The sequence below is a fragment of the Arvicola amphibius genome, chromosome 12 (genome assembly GCF_903992535.2).
Source record: "Arvicola amphibius chromosome 12, mArvAmp1.2, whole genome shotgun sequence".
NCBI lineage: Eukaryota > Metazoa > Chordata > Mammalia > Rodentia > Cricetidae > Arvicola > Arvicola amphibius.
This window is the reverse complement of record NC_052058.2, coordinates 151487280-151494318: the sequence shown is the minus strand read 5'-3', so window position 1 is coordinate 151494318 and position 7039 is coordinate 151487280.

Genomic DNA, 7039 nt, shown 5'->3' with positions numbered 1-7039 from the left:
AGATCCAAGCATGGTAATACATGCTCATAATCCCAGCATTAGGGAGGCCGAGGCAGGAGGAGCTCAACGCTAACTCTAGCTTCATAGTAGAGTGGACGACCAAGTGAAAAGCAAACAGGAAGAGAAGTTGCAGGGATAAGAAAGATGCGGTGGAAACTGGTACTGCGACATTGGGGGGGGGGACTGCGCAGAGGGCAGAGGGCAGAGGGCAGCAAGGTCACTCTAGGTCTGTTACCCGGTATGCTCTGACCTCTGTGCCGCTACTCACCTATTCATCATGCACTGAGTCAGGTAAGAGCGAGGAGCAAGGTACACTAAGTACCGAAAGAGCCAATGTTTAACCGGGCCGTGGTAACACACGCCTTGAATCCCAGTACTCGGGAGACAGAGGCAGGTGAATCCCTGTGAGTTCAAGGACACTCTGGTCTACAGAGTGAGTTCCAGGACAGCCAAGGCTACACAGAGAAACCCTGTCTCTAAAAAGCAACAACAAGGAAAAGAAGAGCCAATGTTTAGCTGGTCGTGACCCATAATCCCAGCAGTCAGGAGGAGGCTCAGAGGATCAGGAGTTCAAGGTTCTCTGCAGTCACGTGGCAAGTTTGAGGCTAGCCTGGGCTATATAAAACCTCCTGTGTGTTGGCACCGGGGAGACTCCCTGATCTACTTCCTGTTAAGGCTGTGGCTCTAAACTTGTGGGTCATGATCCCTTTCAGGTTTGCCTAAGACCATTGAAAAACACAGATATTTTCATTATGATTCATAACAGTAGCAAAATCACACTTATGAAGTAGCAATGATAATAATGTTTTGGTTGGGGACACCCTGTATTAAAGGGTCACAGCATTAGGAAGGTTGAGAACCACCGCGTTAAGACAATGGACAGAATTCAAGGTAGAGAAGGCCTGCACTGGCAAGAGAAAGAGAGAGCCAGATCAGGAAGTTGGGGCTGCCCCAGCCCTGTGAGGAGAGCCCTCAGTAAGCACAATGCAGGAGGCGGCAGAGCCACTGTCCTTACGAGGCATGGCTGCCAGGGACCCCTCAGAGACCAGTGGTATAACTGGAATAAATTCTAGGTCCTGTCTGTTCCCCAAACGTGTGACAGCTGCTAGGAAGGCCCCACTGGTCTCAGTCAGCCCGGTCCATGTGTCCCAGCGTGTGGAACGAGTTGAGAGATACCGCCATTGGAAAACACAGACAACTGATGATCTCTGATCACACAGGAAAGAAGTGGACGATGCCAAGTGGATAAAGAGGCACCAACGGGGCCACCTGGGAGCCAGGGCAACTGAAGGCCGTGCTGACCGAGGAAGACCTGGGTGCCAGCCAAGGTGGGCGGGTCCTCCTGAGGACACAACACAGTCACAGACACCTTGGTGGCTGCCTGGCCCTATGCTGAGCACTTAGTTAATATGGTAAGCTAGTACTGTTAATACCATGCCAGAAAAAAAATGAGGAAAAAGAGCCCCGGTGAGGACTGCTCAGGTGCTCTATACCGTCTCCTGCCAAGTGCAGGGGGAGGGGCATTAGTGAACGGGACGGAGAAATAAGCCCATATCTCCTGTGATAATACCCACAGAGTCTGTCCAAGTGAACTGAGTTTGGTTCAGCCTGAGCTCCCTCACGCAGAGACAGAAGGCAGGGTGGTATAAGTGGGTGGACTGTCCCCATTCACACTCCCCCGGCCAAATCCCGAGTCATCTTCTCTAGACCTCAGTTTCAGAACCTACGAAATGGGGACAGTGACAGCTGTGTGTGCAGCCAGCAGCAAGGAGCCTATAGCTCTAGGGCATGAGGATGATGCCCCACAGCGAGCCAATGAAGGCGGGAAGCCCCAGCTGGCAACTCAAAGGACCTCTTTGTCTCCTTCCAGAGATGCCCCCGGGGGATGTGGTTTAAGGAGAAGTACCTGATCCACCTACTTGACTGAACTGTGGGATCCCAGGCTGCTTTCACCAGCTCTCTTCCTGCAGACCCCACTTTCTAATAGGGGTGCTTAGAGCCTCTCCCTCTGCCCCCCCAAGGCCAGCCAGAGCCCACACACCTACATACTGACTGGTGAGAGCGTCCCCATGTCACGTCCGGAGGGTCACATACGGTACCTATTATGCAGAAATGTTGTGGGTCCCTATACCTGCCTTCCCACAGTAGACAGATGGTGTGTGTGTGTGTGTGTGTGTGTATGTGTGTGGTGTGTTTGAGATAGTCTCTCTACATAACCATGACTGTCCTGGAACTCACTCTGTAGAAGACTGTAAGAAATAAATAAATGGGACAAATTAATAAAACTCTATACACTATTAAAATTGTCCATTACTTGGAGCGCTAAATTTGGCATCTAGGCTCTGCCTGCCATGTGCTCTCCGAGTTTGTCCTGGTTACCGTTCTGGTTTCTTCCCACTCTACCCTACTCTACCCTCTCTCCTCCACGTGTCTATTCCCCAACCCCTGTTCTTGAGGCTCTAGAACCCCACACCTTTGCTTCCTTTTTGAGACTTGGCTGAAAGATCTTTTGTGCTCATAGCTTACCCTGACACCACAGGGTCAGGCTCTTCCCCAGGGAGGCCCACACGATGATGATGATGATGATGATGATGATGATGATGATGATGATGATGATGATAATGGTGGTGGTGGTGGTGGTGGTGGTGGTGATGCAGGATCACATTAGAAGGCTCAGGCTAACTATGAACTTAGACTCCTCTTGCCTCAGCCTCCTGAGAGCTGGGATTGCACCATGATGCCTAGCAAGTCCTAGAGATCAAACCCGGGGCCTGCACATGGCGGCAGGTGCCTTCCCTTTGAGCTTCGTCCCTAGCCTCTTGGTTATCTCCTAGATGGTGCATGGTGATCTGGACCTGCCTATTGTCAATCTCCCTTACCACACCTGGGGCGCTGGAAGAAGTCCACCATCTGCCGGTGTGCCACCAATGTCACGGCTAACTTCAGCTGTCAACTTGACACACCTGGGAAGAGGAACCCACGCATGAGGAGCTGCCTCCATCCGATCGGCCTATGGACGAGTTGGCGGGTATTTTCCTATTTACTAACTTATGTAAAGGCCCCTCCCACCACTGGGGCCTGGGATGCCATCCTGGACATGTGGTCTTTGGCTAGTATAAGGAAGGTGGCTGAGGGAACCAGTAAGCAAGCAGCGCTCCTCCATGATCTCCGCTTCATTTCTTGTGCCTCCAGGTCCCTGTCTGCATCTCTGCCACCCTTCAATGATGTACTGCAATGCATAAGAGGTAAACTGTTTTCTCCCCCAAGTAGCTTTCGGTTGGGGTTTATCACAGCCACGAACCTAACTAACCTGGCAGATGAGTGAACCCCTTACTCTGCTCAGGGCTCCTGAGGACCTTGAGGTCCCCAGTGGTTCAATGGAATCTGGTCCCCTGGCAGAGGACTGACTGCCACTCACAGGCCTCCCTCCTGGGTCTCTCAGACATGTGTGCCCAGTGCAGCCCCTCAGGTGGGCGGCATCCTGGAAAGAGCAGGCTGGCACGAAACTCCGGGCTCTGCTCCCCAGTTGTACCTGCTCCGTGGAGAAAGTGCCGCCCCTCCCCAGGTCTTAGCTGACTTTTCCCCTTGCAGTATTTGGTTTAAGGATTAAAGTTAGTGAAGGAACCTGTAATTTCCAGAATCATCTGTTTCTTTCCTGGCTGCCCACACTACATCCATTGTTTTATTTCTGAAGCCCTTGATAATACTGTTCCAGACATGCTGGTTTGATGTCGTCTGACAGACTAAGCTTTCCTGAGCCGGAGGATGGACAGTTTCTCCATGACCTCTGGCCTAGCTGTTCCTCACATTGTCCCCTCCTGTCAGTTGTGAGCCCGCCACCACCCCACTTTTGGAGACAGGGTCTCATGTAGTCCAGGCTGATCTCAAACTTGGTTGTAGCTGAAGCTGGCCTCTCCTCCAGATCCCCCTGCCGCTGCCTTTCCAGGTGCTGAGATTACAGACTTGCATCATCATGAGTGAGTTTTAGTTTATTTTAGAAGGGTCTTATGATGTAGCCTGGGTTGGTCTCAAACCCAAACCAATCCTCAGCCTCTCTGAGGGCTGGGTTATGAATGTGACCATCACACCAGGCATTTCTTCTCTTCAGTGCTACAGGAACTCTCATTATAGCCTCACCATTGGGTTCTCCATAAGTGGATTTTCAGAGCAATGTCTGCGAAGCACCAAAACTGTAAACAATCGGAATCAGCTTTATTGAAGTATAATTGACATGCTATGAACCGCATCTATTTAAAGTACACAATTTAATATGTTTTGACACATGTGCACACCCATGACAATATCACACAATCAAGATAAGGAACACGTCCATCACCAGGGAGGCTTCCTCTCGCCCCTCCCTACCCACTTCCCATTCCTAGATCTGCTTTCTAAATATGCCTAACGCTAAGATGTCTCACCCATTTCCCCATGCTAGTCAATAGAGTATGATCCTTGAGTCACCCTGTCTTTAACATTCTGAAAGTGATGTCCCCAGAAGTCATGAAGATATGTAACATCGTTTGCGCTGCACACTAAATAACCATTGTCAGACTGTCAGATGAGGTGGCTTGACACTCGAGAGCCATCTGGGTATCCGATTCCCAGCTACGACTCCTAATGCCTCCAGACTGGCACATCCACCTCCCCCTTGTGACCTTTCTATACCTGACTGTGGATCAGAGGTTTCCCTGGGGACGTGATTTTGTCACTGGAAGGGATCTGACACAGTCTAGGAACTTGGGGACATTATTACTGTGGGGGTTGCATCTGGGGTTGGGACCAGAGAGGTGACCAATGTTGGACAGTGCCCACTCACTGCCCACCACGGAGACAATCCGACCTGAGGCATCAATAGTGTTGACGGAGAGAAACCCTGTATGGACGGACAACAAAAGGAATGCAGAAGCTCAAGGGATGGTGGTCAGCTGTTAACGGTGAAGGAGGAGCAGTGGGCTGGTTGGAGCACCAGGTCACAAAGCTAAAGTTAAGGACCCTGCTGAGTCTCAGGTCAGAGGCAGCTCTGCCTTCCCTAGGACAAGCCCTTAAGGGAACCAGGGCAAGGCACGCACGTATCTGGCAAATGCCTGGCAGACAGGGCTGCACCCAAAGCATTTATTAGGTGCCTAATTGTGGGTAGCACTCACTGAGCACAGAAGGGGAGGCTGAAGACATCCAGCTGGCCAAAGGAAGCCATTAAAGCACCGAGTGACCAGGATGGAGAGGAGCCAGCGGGAAAAGGTAAGTGCAGACCCACCCCAATAAACGAGAAAATGAGAAAGGCTGGTTATGTTGGGATCCGGTTCCAACGTGACCAGATATGTCACCACCGCATCACTTCTAGCTTGAAGCTCCTCCCCCCCACCTACAGACACCAATTGGCCTGTCATATAAAGGGTTTTTTCCCAAAGTGGTTTAGCCGGAACTGGAAAGTTACTGCCTGGCGTGACAGGAGCCTCACCGGGGCACCAGCAGCCAACAAGGAAGCCGAAGGGACAGGCAGGATGGATGGTCGTGGGTTCTCTGGAGCTAGACGGTGAAGTATGGGCAATGCTTTACTGTTTTGCATAACTTGAAGCTTTTGCTATTGTATTATAGGAGCTATGGAGACACTGCTGAAGATTCAGGTAAGAGAAAGAAAGGAAGCAAGCAGAAAGCTGTCCCATCCCTCCGGGGACAGGAAGCACCCTTTATACACACATGCTGCGTGTATGGTGACCTAAACCAAGGGTGACTGCTACTGAAGGCTTCTGGGTGCCTCAGGGTGGGGAAGGTTTGAGAGGTAGAGACTCCCGCAGTTCCCCAAGGGGACAAAAGGACTGGGTGGATTTTAGAGCTCTGTGGTTAATTAACGATCAATTTTAATCTAAGGATAAAGAGAGACTGGCCCCTTCCTCTTACCCCCCCCACCCCTTCAGAGGGCCCGCTTCTCCCATCTCTAGACTCCGGTCACTCCAGGTCCTAGGGATTCTGTAAAACAGTTAAGTGTCACCGTGGAGGACACGTCAGGAGTTAAGTGTCAGAGGCAGCTTAGGTTTCAGGTCAATAGGTAGAACAGAACTACAGAGAACTTATTTCACCAAAGTGAGGCCTTCTGCCGCTCACTAGCGAGAAAGACTTCCAGATCTTTGCCAGCGGAATTGTTGCAAATGCAATCTTTGTGAACTTCCAAACTGGAGAGGAACAGAGTGGAAGCGGCTGTGGGTTAAGCCAGGCAGCTGCTCAGCCTGCTGGGTCCCTCCACGTATCCCTCTCCCTCAAAGAGGTGCCTGTATAGATTCTGTGTCCAGCCAGGCAGCATCAGCGGGGAAGATCACTGAGATGCCTCTGGGCCCAACCTCCAAGGATGGGCGGAACCATAGAGGCTTTCATTCTGGGGTAACTTTATTTTAGGTCACAGGGCAATTGGGAGGGGCACTGGGGGGGGACTCCCCTGCTAGATAGGGCCAACCCTGTCCCTGTTTCCCCTAAATGGGTGCTGTTGCTCACAGCCCGAGGAAGAACTCTGACTCACTTCCGGCCTCAGTCTCACCACAGGAGTATTGTTCTTCTCAGCTGTGCATGGTGTGTGCTGGTAGGGGCTCCCCCATAATGGCCCCCACAGTTCCCGGCTCCTTCTAAGAGAAGTCCGGGAGGAGTCAGAAGGACAAACAGACTAATCTCCTGGCCTTGAGGACCCTGTGTTTGTAGTGTTTTTAAGGGTGCTCAAATTATAACCGACTCCATTAACTGCATACACATTTACAGAAGGGTAAACTGAGGCTCTGGGAATTTAAGGTTGTCATAATGCAAGATAGTGCCACAGGGATTGGAACCCAACTTTGCTGGATGATTTGCCACACGAATGACTTTAGGGGAAATACACACACACACACACACACACACACACACACACACACACATATTTCTTTTGGGATTTTGAGACAAAGTGTTAATATGTAGTCTTGGCTGGTCTTAATCCTGCCTCAGCCTCCCCAGTTCTGGGATTACAGGCAAGTGCTACCACTCCTGGCTCCTTGGCATATTTAACCTTCCTGGG